The sequence below is a fragment of the Talpa occidentalis genome, unplaced genomic scaffold, assembly GCF_014898055.3.
Source record: "Talpa occidentalis isolate TD23 unplaced genomic scaffold, MPIMG_talOcc4v2.1 talOcc4.4, whole genome shotgun sequence".
Classification (NCBI taxonomy): domain Eukaryota; kingdom Metazoa; phylum Chordata; class Mammalia; order Eulipotyphla; family Talpidae; genus Talpa; species Talpa occidentalis.
This window is the reverse complement of record NW_023604295.1, coordinates 35,696,397-35,722,358: the sequence shown is the minus strand read 5'-3', so window position 1 is coordinate 35,722,358 and position 25,962 is coordinate 35,696,397. Positions and strand designations below refer to the sequence as shown.

Here is a 25,962-nt window from a genome sequence, read left to right as displayed (position 1 = left end):
GGTTTACTGATTAGAGATTCAATTAGTTCTGTATATAGCAAAGACAGCTGCATCAGATGGTATGTATGGTTCTTAATGGACATTTGAATTTATGTATGTGCTGATCTCAAAAAAATTATTTGTGATGACCTCAAAAGTACTTAGCCAAAGCTGATAGGAAGTACTAATATGCAATTGCAAGATTCTGCAGATTTATTTTTGGAACTCTTGTTGGATCTACCTTTGGAAAGTCCCTAGAAGGCAAGTTTATTCAGTTAATAGAATACTACCATGACAATCAGGAGTTCTAGTAATCCTAGATCTGACATTAATTAAAATATAGGCTGTAGAGAACATCCAACACAGTCAAGAAGAGTATAGTTTTAGAGTAATGACAGTATCAGCAACATTGACAGAACAGCACAGTAACAAAGAATGGATTTGGGAACTGGATAATCTGTTTTGTTTCACATGCCCACCATAGTTCAGATTAGGCATTCTCCTTCAGAAAGAAACATTAGTTCATTATTTTCTCAGAGTATTCCAGTTTCAAAATTAGGATGGTGATTGAGAAAAACAGAGATGGCCTCTAATAAATCTGCTGTAGTTTTAAGTCCAACACATGGCAAATCGTGGGAACTGATGAATCCAGAAAGTTCATAATCAAAATCCAAGATTACTTATTATCTTTTCTAGCTCAGATGGATGCAGGTATGAAGTTGAAGAAATGAAGGGGCTGCTAGCTGCAGAATGTTGGTGAAAAGTTAAGCTTGTAGACAAATTCTAAGTACAAAGTTTAGAAAAACAGAAACTGAACAAGAAGATAGTTACACACACAAAGTTTGAAATAAGGGTAGGGGGACAAGGACTGAGATTGGGAGGTAAATATAATGGTGAAGCAAGTTCCAAACCTAAAGATCAAACAACTAAAAGAATGGAGAACTAAAAGAACAGAGAATGAGGGATTAAGAGGTATATTTAACCATTTTAGAATTGTTTTTTAAAGATTTATTTATTTTTATACAAGAACCGGGGTACAGGTCAGATGCGTAGGAGGGTGAGAGGATTCACCAGAGACAGAGTGGGGAACAGAACAGGCAGACTGACTGAAATACACTGCTGAGGGGAGCAGCGGGCAAGACAGGAGAGGTCTGCCACACCATGTGGGACCCTCCCTGGCTGGCCGGGATAGAACCGGAGCTGCAGAGACTGCAGACAGCTTCACAGCGCTGCGCTCAACCACCTGCTCCACCAGGGGAGGCCCCCATTTTAGGATTTTTAACCTAAATCCTGGTCACTTTGGAACCACAAATGCCAACCTCTCTCTGACTCTTCTACTTAGTGAGAGTGCTGCTTTCTCTTAGACTCTTCACTACCCACCCCCAGATCCTGGTAGTGAAATTTGGCAAATTCTTTCAGGAAAAATGCCAAGTGAATTTGAAGCTCAGTTCTTCTGCTTTTATTATTTCAATGTTCATAGCTCTCAGATCATATGTGCATTATTTCCTCTTTAATGACTTCAAATATTTTTTATATCTAAACATAAAATATACAGATATCTAATAGCTATATTTTACTTCCCTACAATGCAAACTGTTCTCTCATGGCAGAGATTCAAAGTTTAAAAGAACTTTAAATATCTGAACAAATATTAATTTAATTTACTTTTAATTTTAATTGATTCGACTTTGAGACAGCTTAGAGGAAAAATAGAACATTTGTGAAATTTGTTTAATGAATAAAAATAAAAAATTCAGTACCAAGAAGAAATGAAGTGAGCAAACATATAAACCAGAAGGGTTGATATGACTCTGTAATGAGCATCCTGTTTGAAAGAGTTTCCAGACAGCCTATGCCCAAACAGATAAATTATTCAATACATACATCTCATTATCGAAAAGGAGAGGGTGTATATAGTACTTATACAGGATATATAGCTTCCTCATAAAAGTTAAATTTCTCTGAAATGTTGAAGTAATAACTCTTACAATCTACATTAAAGGTCGAGGTGACCTCATCACAAAATGACAGAATAAATGTTTATTTGTTTGTATTGACACCAGATAAGAATGGTGTAACATTTAAGAAAATCAAAACAATAATATAAACTTTTTCTTTCTTTTATTTTCCTCCTTATAACCTTAAAAATCATAATCTATAAATAATGTTGGAAATCCATATATATATGGATTAAATCCATATATATAAATGAATATATGTGGATAAATCCATATATATATAAATATATATATATATATATATATATGCCATTATGCATTTATCTTCTAATAGTACTATATAGAGGCATTGAGGTTTTGGTGTAATTTCAGACACTAGTCTGATAAACTTCAGAACAAGTGCATGAGTAGAGAGACCTCAACATATGGCTGAGAGATTATACAGAACTGGTCTTGTAAAACATATTACATGCCAATTATAATACTGTCTTGCCTGCTAGTGGACATAGCTGAGTTTCTAAATTAATATTTTTGGGCTTGTTGAATGAATGGGTAGATGAATGAATGAATGAGCGAGTGAAAGAAAGAAAGGAAAGTGAATGGATTTTAGCTCTGGATTTTAGGCTAATATTCACCTCACAGAGTTAAATGGTTCTGGCTCTGGGATCTGAGCACTCTGTGGGTGATAAATCAGGCATCTCGTACTCTACTTTCCAGTCTCATCAGAATCTTTTATAAGCCATCTGTAACATTACAGTGATACCTCAATTAACAAAGCCTTTGGAACAAAGCTCCTTTGTAACCCAGTTGGCAACACTGACAGTAGCTCATAAACATGCAAAGCATGTTACTATGTGTCATTCAGCTCAGTGACAATGTTCCAATTAAACTGCATGTGTGCACATGGCAAAATACTGTTGTGCACAGCTACTCTTGGCACACTTAGTAACAGAACGGATCCCAGTATTTCTGTACTATTGTTTAGCCTGTACTCTCCCCAATGGCTTATTTTTTTTTTTTCCTTTCTGATCTTCATTCCACATATAATGGTCACATCTTTCCACTCAGGTGTCTAATATCCTTCTGTTCTAAAGCCACTTATCCCAATCTCTTCAAAATAAACAGAAACAACAAAAAGAGGTTCTGTGAGTAGTTCTTTATAGTTGTGGGTTTCCTAATTGACTTCACTTCTTGCATTTCTGCATCAGGTAGTAGACTCTAAAACCATACCTGCCCGTAGTGCCAGGTATGGGGAACCAATGTTTAAGAAAGAACTCCAGGAAGAGTGCTGCCTGATCCACTTCCTGAAGTTTCTACTATGGACCTGCATGCTCCTTGTTGGCCAGTCTTTTTGCTGAGATCTAACTTCCACACTTAGAAAATGAGAAGAATACTTTGAGATTTCACTTTCGAGGATTCGAAAACCATGCCTGAAAATATATGGAGAAAATTAACTCTCTCTCAACTCTGAAAAATGGAAGAACTGCAAATAAATTCTGGCTGGCTGTTTTATGTTTCTGACTCACAAAAGAAAATAGATTTCTTTGATAGTATTTCTTTTAAAACAAAACAAAACAAAAAATAAAAAGTGGGCATCCCTGGTGGTGCAAGGGGTTAAGCACAGCACTATGAAGATATCCACACCCTCTGCAGCATGAGTTCGATCCCTGGCTGGCCAGGGAAAAACCCACATGGCAAAGCATCCCTGTCTTGTCTGCTGCTCCCCTCAGCAGTGTATTTCAGTCAGTCTGCCTATTCTGTTCCCCACTCTGTCTCTGGTGAATCCTCTCACCCCCTGCACCTCTGACCTGAACCCCAGTTCTTGGATGCACAAATAAATAAATCTTTAAAAATAAAATGAGATTTCTTTCTGGGAATACTTAGAGTTTCCTCAGGGGGAAAAGTGAGCCTTCCAGAACTAAGTTGCATCGCATCACTGTTAGTGACCCAGAATTGGAAGAGAAGGTTCAAGAGTCAGGATAGGATTCACCATGTACTTTCACCCCCTTGCAATCATGGACACATTTAACATGTCCCTCTACCAGTCTTTGCCCTGGGGTAAATCAGTGATGAACATAGCTCTCTTGCCCTTTCACTTCAGACACATAGTGAGTGAGAGAAAAATGTCTTTCAAAAAGCAATAGAAAACAGACAGCCAACCTGAAGTACTATGAATTGTCAAGTCCAGCTTTCTCTTACCCTGGGCCTTGGTGCACCTTCACCATCCCCAGACATTTGGGGCATTGGAAGGAGGAAATCTAGGTACATTATTTCCTATGACTGGATTTGCCCTGCTGATATGGCAATACTGGGCATTTTGCCTGTAACCCTTCAGAGAGAATTTATCAGAGGCAGTTCTTGAGTTTGGAATTTTGCTATAATAAGGATGAGAGACTTAAAAGGTGGGCAAGCATATGATCATGGATGCTAAACTATGTGAAGATATTCTTTGCTCTTCCTTTTCATTTATTCTACTTTGCAGTGTTCTAGAAAATCAGATTGGTAAGGCCCTCATAGGAACTTCATGAAATGCTCTTTCTGATACAGAAAGTTTAACATGCATTCAAAGAGAAATCAGTTTTTGTCCAAGCAGTCTCAGTGATAGGGATTGTACCTTCCAAGTCACTAGCTCCAGATACTTGTAACATTGGCTTTTATAGAGTTATTTTGTTCTGTGTTAAAGTGAAATATGCATCATTACAATTTCTACCTCATAAAATTCTTAATCTTACCTCTTTGAGCCACAGTTTAATTCTCAGTCTTGATAGTCCTTAAAATACTTAATGATAACAGCAACTTTTCTGAAATGAGGTTACTTGAGAGGTTCTTACAAAGAAAGAATTGAGTCACAAAATTGATTTAGAGAGATAATTACGGGGGTGTGAAATGATTTCTAGGTGGTCACAACAGTATTGTTATTATTATTAGTGCATATGGAGTGAAAATTAGATAGCAAGTAAGAAAGAAACCTTCAAATCTTCATATCTTAAATGAGTTGATGACTCAGTTTGATTCATCAAAACCAGCAAGAACCAGTGGTCTCCCTTGTGGTGCAAGGGGTTAAGACACAACCTATGAAGCTGTCCGCAGCCACTGCTGCACGAGTTTGATCCCCTGGCTAGTCAGGGAGCAATTCACATGGTGCAGTAGACTCTCCTGATTCACCTGCTGCTCCCCTAAGCAGTGTATTTCAGTAGTCAGTCTGCCTGTTCTGTTCCCCACTCTATCTCTGGTGAATTCTCTCATCCCCCACACCTCTGGCCTGTACCCCAGCTCTTGTATGCATAAATAATAAATCTTAAAAAAAAAAAAAAAACACAGCTAGAACCAAAAAGCAGTTGGCAAGAGCTCTATTCTGGTGGAAGAAAAGCTCAATTTCATGTTCCCCTTTTTCATTCCACCTCTTCATATGCCCATTGTTGCTAAACGTTTAAAATAAAGTTTTGCTGCAATCTCACCTGATAACTGAAAAAAGGAAAGAGATCTAAAGTGCTAAAGCAAGGAAGAGTATGCTCAGAACTACACAGAGGACAGCACAGAGGATGACACAATCAGGACACAAAAGAACATTTCACAAGTCAGAAAACAAAGGCGTCTCTAATGCTGGAAAACTTTAAAGGAAAAGCTATGCTGTGCTACATTTGAATCATACATACAAATGCTAAAGCATAAGAGGGATAATATGTTTAGCAGAAGCACAGGTGAAAGATTTAAGATTGTTTACCAAAATGGTGTGATCAATTAAAAAACTCTGCAAATGTTGCCAAATACCCTACAATGTAATTATAATGTTACAGTGAGACTGTGTGAAGGATACAGTATACTATGATGGCTTTTCAGAGAAACAAGCATGCTGGAAAGTTTTAGGAAGCATTTGGTTAGGTTGCTGAGTAAACAAAAACCACACCTTAAGAAAGAAGAATGGAAAAACAAAAAAGAGGAATGAAGCCTTTTAAGAATATTCAAGTTGGATCAGAAAGGGCTCATGAAGCAATGTGAGCTAATACAAAGGGGAGAAAGTTTCAAGAAGGCAAAAAAAAATTCAATATAAGGAAGCATTTTATAAACAAAATAACCACCTAATGTAACAGATAATTTGGATAGTAGAAAATTTGCAGCTGAGAATCTATTGCTATGAATACTATTGGGCAATTCAAGCATCTGATTAACATTCCAGTTTGGTATGTCCATTAAATAAAAATATGATCTCAGAAGAAGTGGGTACTCCAATTTTGAATTTGCTGTAGTCTTAAGACATGGCTCATTTAAGTAGGGAGAAGAATTCCAGGTTTCCAATTTGTACTTTCCATGAAACAGATTTGTGACTTTAAACAAATTGCTTTCCCTATCTGAGCTTGATTTTCATTCTACAAAAGACAGGATTTTTACTTAAATCAGTAGTTTCCAAACTAAGTATTATTTTAAAATAAGTCATTTTAAGGTATGGTAAATTCTCTTCTTTCCCAAACTTTTTAGGAAGCAATAGGGGAGCTCCTCACAATTCCTTATATCTTCTTTTTTTTAATATTTATTTATTTATTTATTTATACAAAAAACGGGGTACAGACCAGATGTGCGGGAGGGTGAGAGGATTTACCAGAGACAGAGCGGGGAACAGAACAGGCAGAGTGACGAAATCCACTGCTGAGTGGAGCAGCGGGCAAGACAGGAGAGGTCTGCCACGCCATGCTGGACCCTTGCCGGCCGGCTGGGAAGGAACCGGTGCTGCAGAGGCTGTGGACAGCTCTGCAGCGCTCAACTGCCTGCAACACCAGGGGAGGCCCCTTATATCTTCTAAGCAATGTGAATTGTAAGTCATCTCCCCACTGATCTCTGAGAATCTAGGGTTTGTTATTCTGAGTATGATCCAAGATTCCTATTTTACAGAATCATGGAAAAGATTCAGGATTTTGAAAGCTATCAGAAAAGCTACTCTAGAATTGAAATATTTAGCATATATTCTGTCAAAATTCTCCTTCCTCTGCATCTTTTTTTCTAAACCTTTGTCTATTCCTTTCCCACCTGGGTGAAAATATCCTCGCTTTCTTGCACAAACGTTTCAAGTCCTACACACTCTAAATTCTAGCTCAAATTTCCTCTAGAAAAACTTCTTAACTAACCCCTTTCCCAGCTCATATAAAATTTCTTGTACATTTTATGTTTGCTTTGCCATCCCAAAGGATCTATTCAAGGAACTGTTGAAGGAAGTATAACAAAATGCGCACGGAGTTAAGAATCACAGCTTCTTCACTTGCTAGTTGCACAGCCTTGCATTAGTTACTGCAGTTCTTTGACATTCAGTTTCCTCCTCTGCAAAATGGGCATCAGTGCACCCAAAGGGATTTTTGTGTGAGGATTAAATAAAATAATGCATGCAAATCACCTGGCACAGAGAGAAACTTGGTAAGTTATTAATCATCTGCCCTTTCCTTTGTCCCAAAGGAAAAAAAGCACTTAAGCATTTCTTAGGGGAAAAGTGTTTCTTTTTCTTTTTTGTGACTTGGATATATCTGTTCTCAGTGTTTCTTTAACTCAGTTCTCATTCAATATTTATTAGTACTGTAAAAAGAAATTGGGTTAAATGAGGAGAGGGTAATATTGCTTTCATTACAATGTTTTTTATCAGAGTGTGTGTTTACATAGCTGGTACAATGTGATTGCCACAAAGACACCTTGGTAGATACTGTTGTCTTTCATTTCAGTTTGAGGGAATGGAGGCTAAGGATTAAGAGACTCACCCACAGCCACTCACTAGTTCCAAAGGCACTGAGATGCAAAATTGGACTGTCTTAATTCTAGTCATGCGTTTTCTACTTATTTTTCTACTTAAGTGGACCTTTGTTTCTGCACTTAGGGAAGTCCTTTCTTCTTTTTTTTTATTCAAATATTTTTATTGTGTACATGTAGAAATAAGTGGTAATTATAAATTTAAATTTTGACATTTGTAAAGATATTAATAAATACCTTATAAATCAACTTTCTGCAGTGAATTGTTTAATGAAGACCATGTTTGTTCCTGTGTATATATTATTGCATGCCACAAATTCACATTTTCTCCTAGTTCTTTTTTTTTCTGCTTACCAATATGTAATAATAATTTATTAGTGTTTTTTACTAAAAGTGGTGTTAATATACAATTCCACATTTAAAATATTTTGATAATATATTTATTCATTGATCCCCCATAGGGAAAGTCTTAGTGCTTCCTTTGCATGTGTGTGTGCGGGGACTGGAGAAGAGGAGGTGAGCTCTCACTGTAGATCACAGAGGGCAAAGAGCAGGAGACTACCTCACCCTTACAGGAAACAGTCTGACCTAACCTTGCCTCATCTGTGGGAATCTTTCCTGGTAGAGACGCCCTGGGACATCAAGATTATTAGTCTTATCCTGTGGGAATAACCATGTTCCTCCCTCACTCTTCAAACCTATGTCTGAATAGCTAAACCCTTCTCTGGAGGTGTACTTTATTTGTTCCAACCTTGCCCTTGCTTATCGCTCAATCCACCCACACCACAGCTCACTCTCTACCCCCCAATACCCTGAATTTTGCAATCACCCTTAGGCCTTTTGAGGAAGAGTCATGTTTCCTTATGGAATTGTCCTTGAAGTTCATTAAGATCTGTTTTCCCAACACAGCAGTTGTAATGTCCCCTAAACCTTTGGCTGAGACCTACAGATCTAGGCTGATCATTGCAATGAGCCCAGACAATTCAGCAACCCCAAATTTGGGAGGTCTGGCTATAGGAAAACCCATAAAATTCTTGATGTAACAGTTGCTGACAGATTTCACCTACCTTCCTTCAACACACACCCAGCCGCCCACATCTCCCATGATATGAAGTCCAGAAGAGTTAGCACGTGCTCCTAAGGGAGAACTTGGCAACAGCCCTTCATTCCCCTGGGCATGACTGGGGATTATGCATAACCAGTAACTCACCACAAAGAGTGCACTACAAGGAAGGTGACAATTCAAATCAGGAGGGGTTTTTTACCCTGGAGCTGAATTCATGGTATAAGAACAGACTGTTGGCTTCACCCTGACCTTTACAGGAACACACTGACTTCACTTCCACTGGTAAAAGATGGAAATATGCCTAGAAACCTTCACAGCAGGTCACCCTTAGCTTCTTTCTTGTTTTAATTTAGTCAAAAAAAATCTATAGGAAATTAGAAAAAATGCCTAGGTTTTCCAGGAGCTATTCCCTCCTACGAAATTCAGAGAACTGTATGTTGAGGAAATTTCAGACAGTGTGAGTGTTCAACATTCTCTGCAAAGTTGAAAGGAATGGAAAGTTCACAAAGAATGTGGGGGGTGTCTTAGCATCCAACCTCAAGAGGACTGTGGAACAGTTTTACCTGAGGCCATATGAAAATTAGTTTCTTTTTCTTGGGTACTTACTACTTGCTAAGCATTATGCAAGAAGTTTATATATTAGTTTCAATTTATCCTTATAAAAGGTGAAACAAGTATTATGATGACCATTTTTTCAGATGAGAAAATTGAGGCTCATTATACCCAAAAATATGTATGAGAATTTATCTTCAAAATGTTCTCCCTCTGACTACAAATGTTTTTTTGACTATTCAATGCTGAATAAGCCACCATTATGTTCTAGACCTCTAGTTCTGGCTAACATATTACATTTGAAGTTTTTCAGAAGTCTTTGTAGTGAGCTTTTACTGAACAATCAATTGAGCTCAGTAACCTGCCACCACATATCCAGTACTTGAGAAGATATAATAATAGTGAAAGAGCGCTGAGGTGGTTTCCTGGAGAGGCTTAAAAACTAAATGCTGGATTACGTACAAGAAACTTACCAGTAGATTCAGAATTGTGTGGTGAGATATAGGATGGACCAAGGAGACAGTCAGTGACGGAAGGATGACTTCAGGCCCTAGGAGTTCTTCTTAAAAGAACTGGTATTTGAAGGAGGCAAGTCTTCTCTTAAGCAGAACATTAGGCCAAAGAGAAATTCAGGGCCAGTCTCAATCATCACTTGACTCCTCCTCTACCTCATTGAATAGAGAAGTATCTCTCCAGACCCTTTATTCTAGAACATTCATAAATCACTGAAATAGTTCTACAGGGTTCATCCACACTCTTCAACACAACAGGCACATCTGCTCTGAAGGTCTTACTCTAGAGACCATTCTGTGACAAACAACTTTCTAGAGTGTAAATCAGTGTTCTCCTTCTGGCTCAACTGCATGACTTTGATAAGTATTTTCTTCTACTGCCCTCAGATTGCCCAATACTAGCCCACAGTAATAGAAAATCGTCTGTGAAGTTCCCTTCAGTGTCTGTATGCCATAGGGCTCCCCTTAGAAAATGTGTATTTTTTTAGTGGAATGGGCACAGGAATTAAACTGAGGAGTTACTGGTCCCAAGACTGGCCCACCCTAACTAAGTGTGTGATCGTGGGTGACTGCTTTTTACTCTCTAGGTGTCAGCTTTCCACCCATAAAATGTTCAAGTTAAAAGAGTTTTGTGTAGGCCCTTTCTATAATATGACTCTTAATAAATCAAAATATCCTATGTTCCATTAGTCTTAATAAATGTATCAATTTGGATAAGAAAATAAAAGAAACAAAATAGACCTCCTGAAGGCACCAAATTGAGTATTTGATGTTATTCAATTAAATTGGTTTTGACTGGAATATAGCATCTTTTGCACAAACAATGACTCAGAAAATTAATTGGCCTCTGCTTTAATTAAATAATAATTCTGTTTAATGCCAATTAAAATACCACATCTGAGTCAATTCACTGTAGCAAGGTGCATTTAATGCAGGAAACATGCCCCTTCGCTATTTAGAGCTGGGTTGATGAATGAGGTACTGGGGCTCTTGATTTCCAGATAGGCACCCAGGACTCAGAACCACAGGGCAAAGATTCCCAGAGGCCATGGGTGCAGCCCGCTCTGATGAAATCTTGCATACCTGAGCTTTTTTCATCAGATTATTTTGCAGGTCCTATTATTAGTATTAAAGACACAGAGAAAATTTAACAACAGTGTTGAACCTGAATCATCCAGATGAATTTTCAGAAGCCAAATCAGTACATCATTTCAGAAAATTCCCGTGATGTTTGGGCAAAAGAGACTTTTTAACTTCTCTGAACTTTAGTGTGATAACACCCATTAATTTCCTACTGGTTGAGATAATAGTATCATTGAATAATAATAATAATAATAATAATAATAATAATAAAGTTTTCCCAGCTAAGATTGCAACTAAATGCAATCTTTCTTTCCCCTTTGAAGCAATATCACTTTGGTTTATGCTATTTTAAATCAGCCACTGTATTCTATATTAGATATTTTTGCATAATTTTGTTGTACACCACTTTAATTGTGCCTTATTTTCTCTATATAACATATATATTAAGAATGGTTACATTTTGAAAAATAGTTTATAATATATATACTACTTCCCCATGCATTAATACTACTTTGAAATTTGGGCAGATATTATTGCTTTTTTAAATATAAGATTGAAACTTGGGCCTCCCTTGGTGGCACAGGTAGTTGAGCGCAGTGCCATGAAGCTGTCCGCAGGCTCTGCAGCACCGGTTCAATCCTGGCCAGCCAGCGAGGGTCCCACATGGCATAGCCGATCTCTCTTGTCATGCCTGCTGCTCCCCTCAGCAGTGTATTTCATCAGTCTGCCTGTTCTGTTCCCTGCTCTGTCTCTGGTGAATCCTCTCACACTCCCATGCACCTGGCCTATACCCTGGTTCCTATATAAAATAAATAATAAAATAAATAAATAAATCTTTAAAAAAAAGATTGAAACTCAAGGAATTTAAGTGATTTGCCCAACTTCAAGTGATTTGCCCACCCCTGTGCCTAACTGCCTCTACACACTATTCTGCACATAGTAGGAATTCAATATATGCCAAAATGTAAGGATGGAAAAGTGTCTTCTTCTTCCTAAGGAAGTACCCCAGGGAACATAGAATTTTTGGGATTTATAATAAAAATCTCCTTTGTTATCTATGTAAGCGGTCAACAATGGTCTGATGATTAGACCTGAAAAAAAGGAGTCAAACAAAGCTTTTTCCAGATACAAAACAGTGTGGTCGATTAAAGTTGGCTTTGACCACTTCTCCTTCTGAAAGTTGGAGACTAATTCCTCTCCCCTTAAAATGGGAATAGACTTAGTAACTTTTCTTGCCAACAGAATGAAGCAGAAGTGACATTCTTGGACTTCCAAAGTTTGGCCTTAATAAGTCTTGTAACTGGGCCTCCTGGAACATTTCTCTAGAACCTTGAGTTGCTAAGAAGAAGATTGACTACTCCGAACACCATGCTGGTAAGTCCATGTGAGGTGTGCTTATCAACATTCCGAAACTTATCCTAACCTTCCAAACTCATCCTAATGCTGCCAAGACATAAAACATGTGAATGAGGCTAAGGGATGTTGGTCAGACACCTGTTAAATAATTTTGAATGTGGAGCAGAAATATTGTTTCACTGAGTCTGTTACAGAATTCCCGACCCACAAAATCATAAGATATAATAAAATGTTACTACTTTAAGTCATATGGGGTAATTTGTTTGTCAGCAAGGGAGAATTGTAACAGCAAATTATAAAGAAATAGGGTAGGGGGTAACCATAATAATACATAATATGTCATTTATTTCTTCAGTAAAATATAAACTAAAATTTGCAAGTTTCAGCATGTTACCTATTCCTCTTCCCCCAAAAGTCCAAAAGTCAACTGTTACTACCCAAACCCAGTACTTTTCCCCCTTTCTGTTTTGTAAATCCAATTAACATGCTTGGCTTACCATATGGCAGACACTGTACAAGCTGTTGACCATGAGCATAAAGTCTCATATAGTAAAGTCTCATAGTAACAAAATGCATAAATTAATAATTACAAAGGAGATAATTGTCATAGTAGTCTGGAGTCAGGTTGCCGGAATTGAAATTTTTGCTTTAACATTTCCCAGCTAATGATCATGTACAAAACTTTAGTCTCTTACAACTTCATTTTCCTCAGTTCTGAAATAGGGATGCTATCACAAACTGTCTTAGAGATTAATTTTGAGGATAAAAATGAGGAAAAGTTACATAACAACTTTAAATGATTATTCAAGTAAATCATTTCAAAACACTGTGTATGGTTTTGGAGTACACAAACAAGAAGTGGAAACATCAAGAAAGGACCACCGCACTGAGGCTGTGACTACACAAGGGTCAGGGGCATGGAGCCAGCTGATATTTGGCACAAAGATAAATTAAATCCATGCCTGGTATCTTTCCTGTAAGACATACTGCTGTGCCTTCTAGTATGAGAGGGTCTAGATGTAGCCAGCTTTCCACCAGTAGCCTGTTGATTTTCTAAAGGAATAGGGAAATAGAAAGGGGTCAGTATTACTCAGTCTTGCTGATGCACTGGCTATTCAGAGGCAGCATTAGCTAGGTCAGCCTTTGTAAGAGAAGTCTATGTGTAGACTTCATTTCTGATAACATGGCCCTTTGTGCTAGTTCTGGAGCAATGACAAAGACTGCTTAACTTCTACGGGCCAAGATATTTTATTTATTTACTTAAACAAGAAGAGCTAAACCTGGGAAAGCACTGGCAAAGCAAACAGAACTGGAGAATACTTACCAGAAAGAGAGCAGAATTATAACCATGCTATCCCCATCATCCTTGGGGAAGAGCTTGCCACCAAATTCTTTGCTAACAACCTTGAAAGTTTTACCTTTTAAGCATCCCTACCCCCTCCACCCTGAAAGTAGTATATAGAAGGATGAGTGGCACATGGGGTCCAATCCAGAAGTATTGATGGCAAAACTGTCACACCAGCACTTAGATTTTGACACTGTAAACATTTAAATTAATATGCCTTTCACCCAAAACAAAGCATCTCTATGGATTGAGTGTGTCCTTTCCTCCCCAAAATCATATACTGAAGCCCTAATTCCCAATGTGATAGACTTGAAGGTGGATCCATTAGAAAGTGTTTAGAGTTAAAAGAGATCATGGGGCTAGAACATCTTGAGGGGGTTAGTGCCTGTATAAGAAAATACACCAAAGAATTCCATCTTTCTTTCTCCCCACATGGCACCAAGGACATTTCATGACTAGGCAGCCATCTGGAAACCAGGGAAGAGATCTCTCACCAGAACCCAACCATGCTGGCAACCTCATCTCAGACTTTCAGCCTTCGGGGTTGTAAGGAAATAAATTTTTGTTGTTTAAACTACCTATTCTACAGTAAGTCGTTATGGCAGTCCTAGCAGATTAAGACAGCCACTTAACTTAAATTTTGAGGGTAGAGTGAGAGCATTGTGTTAACACAATTATTATATGAAAATAAAAATTTTGAAGTGCTTCTTTAAAATAAATTTCTGTTGTTTAAACAGCCTCATCTATGGTAAGTTGTTATGGCAGTCCTCACAGATTAAGACAGCCACTTAACTTGGCCTTCCCTGGTGGCGCAGGTGGTAGAGCACAGCGCTGTGAAGCTGTCCACATCCTCTGCAGCGGCAGTTCGATCCCGATCAGTTGGGGAGGGTCCCACAGGGCACGGCAGTCCTCTGCTGTCTCACCCGCTGTTCCCCTCAGCAGTGTATTTCAGTCAGCCTGCCTGTTCTGTTGCCTGCTCTGTCTCTGGTGAATCCTCTCACTCTCCCACACATCTGGTCTGTACCCCAGTTCTTCTATAAATAAATAAATAAATAAATAAATAAAGACAGCCACTTAACTTAAATTTTGAGGGTAGAGTGAGAGCTTTGTGTTAACATAATTATTATATGAAAAAAATTGAAGTGCTTCCTTATGTATTATCCAGAAATATTTATTATTGGTACTACTTGTAATATTTCTTTGCTGCTGGTCTAATGTTCTGTAATCAGCTTCTCCAAACAAACAAATCAACTTCTCCTTCAAAGAAAGCTTTGGTAAGCATCTGCTATTACTACCCAGTAAATGGCTTGCTGCCTAATGTGCATAGATCAGATATTATGACATTAGTGTTTTTTGAGAAGAGATATCAGCCTGTAAGAGTCCTCAGAGAATAGAACACATCTGCATCAAAGCGTAATGCAAGGTCTTATAACAGAAAACTTGTTTTGGCTCTTGATGCCACTGTTTACCAGATATCAGCATTGTCAAAGTTTACAAGATAATGTGAAATAAGATAAAGTATAATAAAAATTGCAAGGTGTCATATACTGTATAGGTATTATTAGTATTTAGAACCCTTTTGTTTTATTTGTTTTTTAAACAAAATAAATGCTTGGCTAGAATAAGAAAATGAATAACATAACTCTAGGTTTGGATTTGCTATGAATGATTGAAATGAAAGTGAGATTTTACTCTTGAATGAGTCTTGACAAGCTATCCTATCAGCTCAATAGACCCTTTGCAACCAACAACAGTGAACTACAAGTTTTCTGATTTAGCTTCCTTCAAGGGAGGTTTACTAAGAATTGCAACATGACAAAATAGCAGCCCTGCTTTGAAAGAAGCCGACAGTGTCGCTGCTGGCTCCAAATGAAAGGCTGCCATGGCCAACCACTCCTTGTCATTTCCTTTTCTCAGGGCGCTTTTCTTTGCCTCCTAAGAGTCAAAACAATGGTAACTGAGAAGCTGGCATCAACATGAGTGACAGTAAGTGTTCCAAGACAGCTAGTTGATTGATTGATGGACGATGATGAATGTTGTTTAAAAGAACAGAAAGCTGTGTTTCTTTTTTGAAACTATTCAAATTTGGACAACATAGGCCAACAATCAGACATTTCTAAATTTAATTGCATACCATTTCCAAATATGCAAACCCTGATCAAAACCACCGCCCACTAGGAATCACATACGTTAATAAGTGTCAAAGTAATTCAAACATCAGAAAGCTCCATTTCCACCTGCACAGATGTCACACCTCACAGTTGATGAAATGACACTAAAGAGTCTACAAGAATGCTAATTCTAACTTAATGATAATCATGCAAAAATTTCACACCTAAACAGTAATTTCTCTTACTTTATCCCACTATAAATGCTACAATTGGTGACTGAGGAGTATACCTTTCCATCACACAGTTCAAAATTTTCATCTTATCATATGTGTAGTTACAAAATTTTCATCCTATCACATCTTATCATATGTGAAAAAGACCAAAACCTTAACTGAAATGTCTTTTTGATACAGGACACCAAGGGCCACTAAAACTGGCCAAGGGCACTGCCCAAATAGTTTACTAGTCACTCTCTGAGTTCTAAACCCACGCGCACAACTTCAAGACTACTGAGGTTCAGAGAACAATAATGGATTTATTTAATAAACCAAGGAAAATAAGGAGTTATTGAGGCCAAAAATGGCCATTTACTTCACCAGAAGCAGTGTCCAGTAATACAAAGTCCGAAACACAAACTCTCCCCAAAATGGCACCTTCCCTCCACTGAGGGCCTGGAGCATGCGCCAGCTAGACTATAGGCCGGGATCCAACTCACAAAGATAGCAGAACACACAACAGGAGATGCTCACCAGAGCTGCCAAGATGTGCCAGCACAGCACCAGACAATCAACACTAATAGAGCAGCTGCAGCAACTGAACAACCCAACAAATGGCCACACTCATGCAGCTCAGAACCTGGCTCCAGGTCACCTTCCCTTCCAGGCTGTAACAACAGAAAAGGTGGAAACAGTTTCAGTTGCTTGGCTACCTGCAAATCTTCTTGAACTTTTCTTCTCTGAGGTTGGCTGCTGGAAGACTCTCCATATCCTTCAGAATCCTGCAACAGCCTTCTGGAAGATTGGAATGGTGGGTGCAGAAATCCCTGACGGGGGAATTGCTGAAGATCTGAAAACTGAAAATGCTGAAATCCCAAATGCTGAAGCCAGGAGATGCTTCCGTCTCCAGCCCCACCGAATACATTGTTTGTATTTTGCCTGGGGCTTATCCATACTCACAAGGATGCCCCTCCAGGAGTCACCAACTGTAACAGTCTTTGGCTTCAGCCCCCTGTGACATTTTAGTAAACTAGGATAAGGATAAGAAAAGAATACTGCTAATTGTGGTCCTAGTTCTCAATATCCAGTGTTCTTTTTTGTTAAGCCAGTGCATCAGTAAAGATTCCAACTATACAAAGATGTCCCATTATAATAGGTTAATTCAATGTGGGTTTATCTGCAAATAGAGTAAATATGATATGAGGTGTAGGTATAGTTTAAGGGGAACATGAGAGAGTGGTTACACTGAGAGTAGCAGCAATGCCAGCATCCTATCCTAAGACCCAAGAGGTCAAGGGGTGGCAGGAATAAACCTGGGAAAAGAAAGACTTACAGAGAAACTGCCTTGAAAAAATCTGGTGACCTTCTGTGAAGGGACACAGTCAATCTTAGGGAATTCCCAGGAGATGAGGATGAGAGAAATAAAGTGCCCCACTTCACTCTCTTGCGAACATCTGATTTTCTAGTGGGGCTACATGCTGGTTAAACCCAAATGGAAGGCAGAAAGCATGCCAATGGAGTCAGACTCCTAGGACAAAGAGCAAGTGGAGAGCAGATATGGAAGGAAAAATGAATGATTTGTCACAAAGGCGCATAGTTCCATCTCACAGTCTACAGGAAAACAAGAAAAAGACACAGGAAGAGAAAGCAAAGAAGAAATTGTAAAAGTAAAACATAATTATTGAAAGTAGACTAAAAAAAAAAAAAAACAATGTTGTTCAGAGGACCTGTGGGAATTTCCCATTGATCACCTGCTCTTGAGTGTGTATGGGGAAAATTTTAAGAGGCTTTGGATGCAAGGGCTGCAGTAAAAAAAAAAAAAAAAAAAAAAAAAAAAAAAAACTTTAAATTTGCAGCTGCAGTTTATTTTTATTTGAGAAACTTGATACACATATTTCAACCCAAGGGAGCACTTGCTGGCTGGCACAGACGGAGCTTCAAAAGAATTCCTAAAACACACAATATTGTGGTAGTGTCAGGTGTTAAGGTGACACCTACCTTATAGGCTTCCCATATCATTGAAAGAAAGGAAATTATTTAGAATAATACCACTTCATTTAAATGAATTTTTACAATATTTGAAGTGTATTTATGAGAGTTAAAGTATTCACTCACTCCCAGCAGTTCTGTGAGACAATTGAACCATGTTTGTTTTTGTTTTTGTTTTTTTACAGAGTGGGAAATCCCAAGCTAAACTTGTTCCAACCTGGTTTAGCACAGCCAGGGTATGGCCTCTGGCTCAGGTATTCTGATTACATGTTCATTGTTTTTGCACACTATGCTCCACTAATTTGCTCATATTCACAACTTCAGAAAGTATGATATAACTTGCCCAAACTCAGTCTCTGAATTGGACACGGTCAAGTTTTAAACCTACACAACACTCTGTGTATTTTTTTTTAAAGATTTATTTATTTATTTTTTTTTTTTATACAAGAGCCAGGGTACAGGCCAGATGCGCGGGAGGGTGCGAGGATTCACCAGAGATAGCGTGGGAAACAGAACAGGCAGACTGACGAAATCCACTGCTGAGGGGAGCAGCAGGTGAGACAGGAGAGGTCTGCTGGCCATGTGGGTTGCTCCAAGGCCAGCAGGAATCAAACCGGCACTGCAGAGTCTGCAGACAGCTTCACAGTGCTGCGCTCAACTGTCTGCACCACCAGGGAGGCCCAACGCTCTGTGTATTTTATTAATCTCTCATTTTATCTTAAGAAGGAACTTGAGTGTGTGAACTAACAATTTGCTAGTTGGTGGCACTATTTGGAAATGCTAAAGTAGGTATTTTGGATGTCACAATGACCTGAGCATGTCACTAGCATTTAGTAATCAACTCTAAGGATTCCAAATATCGGTAGCACTCCCACTGCCCACCTGTGACTATGCCCGTGCCTCTTTTCACCAACTCTCTTCCTCTGCAGGAAAGCAGCTTCCTGCCTGCCCGTGACCTGTCAAGGCCACCTGCCTGCAACCATGCAGGCCTCTATTATCAAAACCTGTCCCTTTTTTCTTTCCCTAATAAACCTACTCTTTTTTTTAAAAAAAAAGATTTATTTATTTATTTATACAAGCACTGGGTACAGTCAGAAGTGTGGGAGGGTGCGAAATTCACCAGAGCCAGAATGGGGAGCAGAACAGGCAGACAGATGGAGGACACTGCTGAGGAGAGCAGTGGGCCAGCAGGGGAGGTCTGCACGCCATGTGGGACCCTTGCCGAACACCGGGGATCATCAAACCAGTGCTGCAGATGTAACAGGGTGATCCCCAGGAAAGGGGGAGGTTCCCTGCCCCACCCAAGGGAGGGTGGAGCTGAGCAGGGAGAGAAGAAGCTACAGAAGAGACTGAGGAAGGAAGGAAGCAGGATGGAGCCAGAAGGAGACCTGGAGGAGGCGCGTGGAGCCTAGAGACACGTAAAGAAACTGCGCTTGTCTTTTGGTCGTGGACTGGGTGACACAGATGTGGGTGAGACCCGTGGGGAGGTGACCATGGCAGTTTTTATCTTGATGTTAATTTTGCTCTTTTCCTTCCGGGCTTGTCTGGTTATTTCTGACCCTTTGCTGTGGGTCCCCACTGGAAGATGCTTTAGACTTGTGGTAGGCTTTGGGGCTTTGCTCTGGGCCAATCCCATATGGATGGACTTTTACCCACGAGGGGACGGGTAACTTTGGGTGCTTCATTTAGAAACTAGACTCTTGGCCTTACCTGTATTGTTTCCTAGTTTTATTAAAGTTCCTTCCCATTAAAGTCTCCTATGTTTTGTGTTGATGCGGCGGATGGCAGAACCCATTTAGAATAGGCAGGTTTGCGGGGTTTGGGCTGCCCCTCTCCCTGTCCTATAACACAGAGGCTGCGGGCAGCTTTGCAGCGCAGAGTTCAACCACTGCGCCACCCGGGAGACCCAAACCTTTATACATATATAAAGGATTCCAAATATCTTTTAATGACTGGGTCAATATTGTACAATGTAGGCTTATCCTGTCTAATACCGAAAGCCCTCTCAATCAAAAAAAAAAAAAATTAATGTAGATTGTACTTGTACAGTTAGTCAGGACTCTATTTAAATAAGGATTTATGAAATTTTAACAAATATAAAGTTCTTCTGAAGCATATAGAGAAAATGCAGATTACTTGGTTTCACCTCTGAAAATGCTGATTCATTATATGCATACGACCATAATTTATGTTTTAATTAGTGTAGTCCCTTTGTTGTAGAGCAACCCTGATACAAAACGGGGTGCCTGACTGTGGGTCCTCACCCGCACGCTTAAAAGGACTTATCAATGCTCTACTGCAGGCACACGCGAAAGGTTAATAAAAGGTTTATTTACAATGGAAGGGGAAATGAGGAAATGTACAGCTCTGGGAGAAAAGTGGGAGACAAAGTTTTAAATGAGTCCTACCCGATCCGCCGATCTGGAATCCCAAAATGGCGCTCTCAGAGTTGGCCGCCAGCCAGGAGCGGTGAAGCCAGGAGGCGAGTGATCGCGAGCCAGAGACCCCAAGGCCCACGTGTTTGGTTTTTATATCCAACCTGGCTGCCCAACTCCACCTTCAGGTCCCAGCCACCCTCCCTTGGTGGTGATGGAATTTGTCTTTCCCAATGTCTTGATGGCTTTAGTCTGGAGTGGGGGTGGGGTCCACAAAGCCTGTATGGGATTAACTCAGGACATCATTTCCCCCTAACACCTTGGTGTTAATGCAGATAATGTTATGTGAACAGCTGACCAAATCTTACAAAAGGAAGCACACCCTAAAGGTTCTGACCAAAATTGTAAAATTGTTTCTTAATGTCCTCTAATCTCTTCTTATCCATGCATCCATGCATCCATCCATCCTTCTGTTCAACCATTTATCCATCCATCCAATCCATATTTCTTCTTAGTTCTGACAGTGAAAATCTGTTTCTTGCTAATATTTCTTCATGATTATAACTTCTATCTTCTGTCTTTGAACATTCTGACACCAACAATTACATCAGAATATCTGTGGAAAAGTCTCACAGATCAGTATTTCTTAAAAATCCCTAGCTAAGTCCAACTCACATACAGTTTAGAGAATCAGCAGTTTAGATCCTTGCAATTCAAAATGTAGTCTGAAGATAAGTAGTATATAAATCAAGGGAGGATCTTGTTAAAATGCAGATGTAGCTTCATTAGGATTGGTGGGGCAAAGAGTTTGCATTTCAAATAAATGTCCTAGTGATGAGTTCTCCTTCAGTTTCTGCCTCTGGCCTCTTCACTTGGACTTTGATCCTATTCAACCTTAATGTTCCTTAAGTACTTTGACTAGATTAAGCCTTACAGGTCTTAAGGTGGTTGACTACACAAATCCACCCATCTAAGCCCTCTCCTTCAGAGGACTCTTCCAGGCACTTTGTGTGACTCTGTAGGCAGAGAGATTTATAATTAATTTGGTAACATTGGAGCCACTGAAGATTATTAAGGAGACACATTTCTTTTTTTCAGTTTTTATTTTAATTTTGGGGGTTACATGTGTGCTCTTCCATATGTGCACATGCTCCACTCACCCTCCACCAATCTGTGTTGTACCTCATTTCAAAGAGGAATATTTCTTATGTGCTCTTAATGTTGTGTAAATATAACCCGCTGCCCCTTTAACTGATGACTTCAATTCCTAAACATTTGCTCTTTATTTTTCCTACTAGTATGATTCTGATGGTTATCAAGCATGTCTTTCCAATGGAAGGGTTATGAATGAAAGGAAACTGATGCCATGAACTCTGGAGTTACTTCTCCAGAGCCTCCGAAACACAATAAACAATACTCTGCATCTCCACTTCATGGAAAGTCCTTTTAAATTCTATCAAATTGAACCAGGGTCTGTTCCTCTTTCACATGGAATACCCCATCTCATTGCCTTATTCTATGTGGTCACCATAATACTTACATTCAACACGGTGGTTTTAAAGTCTGGAGAAATGGGGCCTCCCCTGGTGGCGCAGGCGGTTGAGTGCCACGCTGTGAAGCTGTTTGCAGCCTCTGCAGCGCTGGTTCGATCCAGGCCAACTGGCGAGCGTCCCACATGGCGCGACAGACCTCTCCTATCTCGCCTGCTGCTCCCCTCATCAGTGTGTTTCCTCAGTCTTCCTGTTCTGTTCCCTGCTCTGTCTCTGGTGAGTCCTCTCACCCTCCCACACATGAGGCCTGTGCCCTGGTTCTTGTGTAAATGAATAAATAAATCTTTAAAAAAAATGAAAAAAAAAAAAGTCTGGAGACAGGAATGTATTGCATTATAGTGTTATATATTGGAGAATTTCTTGACATTGTTAACAGGGTGGTCCCCAGGAAAGAGGGAGGTTCCAGGTTCCCTGCCCCACCCAAATGGAGGGTATAGCTGAGCAGGGAGAGGAGAAGCTGCAGAGGAGACTGAGGAAGGAAGGAAGCAGGATGGAGCCAGAAGGAGACCTGGAGGAGGCACATGGAGCCGAGAGACATGTGAAGAAACTGCACTTGTCTTTTGGTCGTGGACGGGGTGTCACAGATGTGGGTGAGACCCGGGGGGAGGTGACAATGGCAGCTTCTATCTTGATTTTGATTTTGCTCCTTTCCTTCTGGGCTTGTCTGGTTGTTTCTGACCCTTTTCTGTGGGTCCCCACTGGAAGATGCTTTCGACTTGTAACAGGCTTTGGGGCCTTGCTCTGGGCCAATCCCATTTGGATGGACTTTTACCCACGAAGGGATGGGTAACTTTGGGTGCTTGATTTAGAAACTAGATTCTTTGCCTTTCGTGTATTGTTTCCTAATTGTATTAAAGTTCCTTCCCGTTAAAGTCTCATATGTTTTGTGCTTATGCAGCGGATGGCAGAACCCATTTAGAGAAGGCAGGTTTGCAGGGTTTGGGCTGCCCCCTCCCTGCCCTGTAACAACATCACGCATATATTATTTTACATATATTTATATTTTCAGATTTTATGGATACTACCTATTCATAAAGTCTGATGGTACAAAATCCATTGTGGACTCTTTGTTGCCAGAATTAACCTTCTAGACTTTGTCTAATCTATTTTCTATTCTCAGCATCTACTACAAACCTTCAGTTCTGTTTTTGAAGTTCATTTTAGGTTTTCAAGGTGAAATGTAAGTTAATGGCTCTTAAGGACATCTTTATCTATGAATTCACCTGAAGAAACGATGTGGAGAATCTTCAGTGTATAATACAGATCCTACCAAGTGGACTTCATAATTAGATTCAGAAAAGGCTGGAAACTTAGGCAAGAAACTCTACAGTCTCTTATTTCAAAAAGCAACCTTGTTTTGTGTCCTCATGGTAGACTCCTAGAACCCTCTAAGATAAATTTAAAGGGTAGAAATATAGAGATAGCTTAAAAGTGAGATGTTATCCTGCAGTAAAAATTCCAACTTTGAAGTTAGAAGCCTGAGGCATTTTGCCCAGAGACAGCAAAGAAGGGCACAGACCCAGGAGGTCAGACTGCCCCAATCCTTGGGAATGGATATAAATGAAAGGGTGTGGTCTTCTTCACTGTCATTCACAACATTTCACTTGGGCTGGAAAATCTTCGGTTAACATGTTAAAATAAAGCCTCCCCCAGGGTACCAGTTGAGCAGAAATGCCTGTGGGTAACCAAACCCAGAGTCACACCACCAGTAAAATGATTCAGTAAAATGAGTCAGTCTCACTTCCTTCACCTTTCCACACCAAGACAGCAGCCACCTGTGGGTTGCTCATGTCAGCACAGCATTTGCAGAGCCAGAAAAAGTGCAAACACAGGAATTCTCTTCCTTCCAGGAGTGTCCTCTTAGGTCGTACTTACTCTACTGAGCTGCTTCCAAATGCAATTTCTAAGCAAAACAGCTGCAATTCTAAAGACTCTGAGCACTAACAGGTCCTTGAATTACCTGGTTATGAAACTCATAAAATGCTGAAATAGTGTAGATATGGGTTTTAAAATTCTATTATACAAGCAGTGCATGCTCACTGCAGGGCAATTAAGAACAAATAAACAAAAAAATAGAAAATAAAACCACCTGAATCAAGCTCTTATTGTATGTGTATCAATATATATGCATATGTGTATTTTGTAAAAGTGAGATAATCATGTATATGGTTTTAAAATATGCTGTTTTTAACACCAAAATTATGTATCATTAGCCATTCCCTGCCAGTTATTACTATTTCATTATATAAATTTTACTTATATAATTGCTTAGCATTCAGAATGTATGCAATAGTTTAATCAATCCATTCTTATAGACATGTAAATTATTTAGAATGTTATAAACAAAGTTTATATTTAATTATTTAATATATGTATGGATATATAATGTGTGTGCAGACACACACCTCATTATTGTAAGTAAAGTCATGATAGATATTCTCTTAGCTATCACTTTCCACATGTCTATCAACCCTAAAATCTTCATGCTCCTTTGCAATCTCTCTCTTATGCCCAGCTCCCACAGCCCCCATCCCTAGGTAACAACTAATCTGCTCTTTGATGTTGTATATTATCTTGCATTTTCTAGACTTTTTAATAAAATGAATCATATAATATTTGCTATATTTGTGTCTGAATTGTTAGGGAGAAAGGATCACCTGAACAAAATTCAGAATTAGGTTTTATGGACCCCACCCCCACTCCAGACCAAAGATAACCAAGATGCAAAGAACTACAAATCCCACAGTGTCATCACTGAAGGGAAGGTTACTGGGACCTGAGGGTGGAGTTAAGAGCCTTTGGGGTTTCTTGATTTTTCACCAGCTCTCAGGGTACTATTGGGGATTCCAGCTCAGCGGAACTGGTAGGACTCAGTCACAAATTTATCTCTCTCTTTCTCCCTGAGTTACTCATTTCTTCATTTCCCCTTCTTTTTTTTTTTTTTTTAAAGATTTATTTATTTATTTATATAAGCACTGGGGTATAGTCAGAAATGTGGGAGGGTGAGAGAATTCACCAGAGCCAGAGCGAGAAACAGAACAGGCAGACTGACGAAATACACTGCTGAGGGGAGCAGTGGGCGCGGCAGGAGAGATCTGTTGCACCATGTGGGACCCTAGCCAGGGCCAGGGATCAAACAGGTGCTGCAGAGGCCATGGGCAGCTTTGTAGCCCAGCGCTCAACAGCTGTGCCACCAGGGAGGCTCTCCCATTCTTTTGTAAACAAGCCCTTTATTAACCATTTTGTGTGTGCCTGCAGTTGAGTATTATTATAAGTCCCTTTTAAGTGCTCTTGAGGACCAACAGTCAGGCAATCCGTTTCATATCGGGGTTGCCCTCTAACAGTTTGGCATCCAACGTGGTTGATTACGATACATGTAGTAACTTTCTTTGCTTTGTTCACCATAAGCACATTAGGTCTGCAGGACATGTGGCACAATCTTTCTGTCTCAAGTCATGAGAAGCTTGCTTTTTCCTTGCTTTCAGTTCTCTCTTGTGGGTGTGTTTTGACCCAAATATGGCCTCAACCATGAGGTTAAGAAGTTTTATCTCTAGCTTGAGTTTTTCCGGTTTTCTTCCAGCATTATGTTTAAATACCCTTTTCCCTTTAAATATTAACACCAGTTTTATAAACATAATTACTTTGGTAAAACCTGGTATATGGCAAATGATTTTGCTTCTGTACATGCATGGGTGGCTTACAAGCCATCCCTACCTTACAATCTGTGCTTCTGGGTGTCTTTTTGGTAATGTGTTTAAGTGTCATTTGCTACACTCTTAATTCTATAAGAGATGAACGTTCTGTTTAACCTACTGAAACTGGGCAGCAAGCTCTTAATTTAGCTATTATTCAGGCTCTTAATTTAGCTATTGAGAGTGTGAGGGATGAGAATTGTACTGCTTTTGATTCAGTTTTTAAAACTATGCAGGACCAGGGTTTGCCCTGTAATAGTTTCTTTCACTTATTATAATTATAATATTTTGAAATTTACCCAGGCTGTTACATGAAATTATCAATAATGTTTTTATTCAAGAATAGTATTCCATTCTATAGATATATTGCAATCTATCTTTTCTCTATTGACCTAGTGATGAACATTAAGGTTGTTTCCAGTGATGGACATTACAAATGAGGCTGACATGAA

At 39.4% G+C, this 25,962-nt stretch overlaps 1 protein-coding gene across 1 annotated transcript in view; it reads right to left on the bottom strand.

Moving 5' to 3' along the window:
* Window positions 1-20,441, bottom strand: part of TP63 (tumor protein p63) — a 276,044-nt gene extending 255,603 nt beyond the window's left edge. The window contains exon 1 of the mRNA XM_054700436.1: window positions 20,302-20,441. The gene's annotated coding sequence lies outside the window, so the exon portion shown is untranslated. The remainder of the gene's footprint in view (window positions 1-20,301) is intronic.
* Between the last annotated feature and the right edge of the window lie 5,521 nt (window positions 20,442-25,962).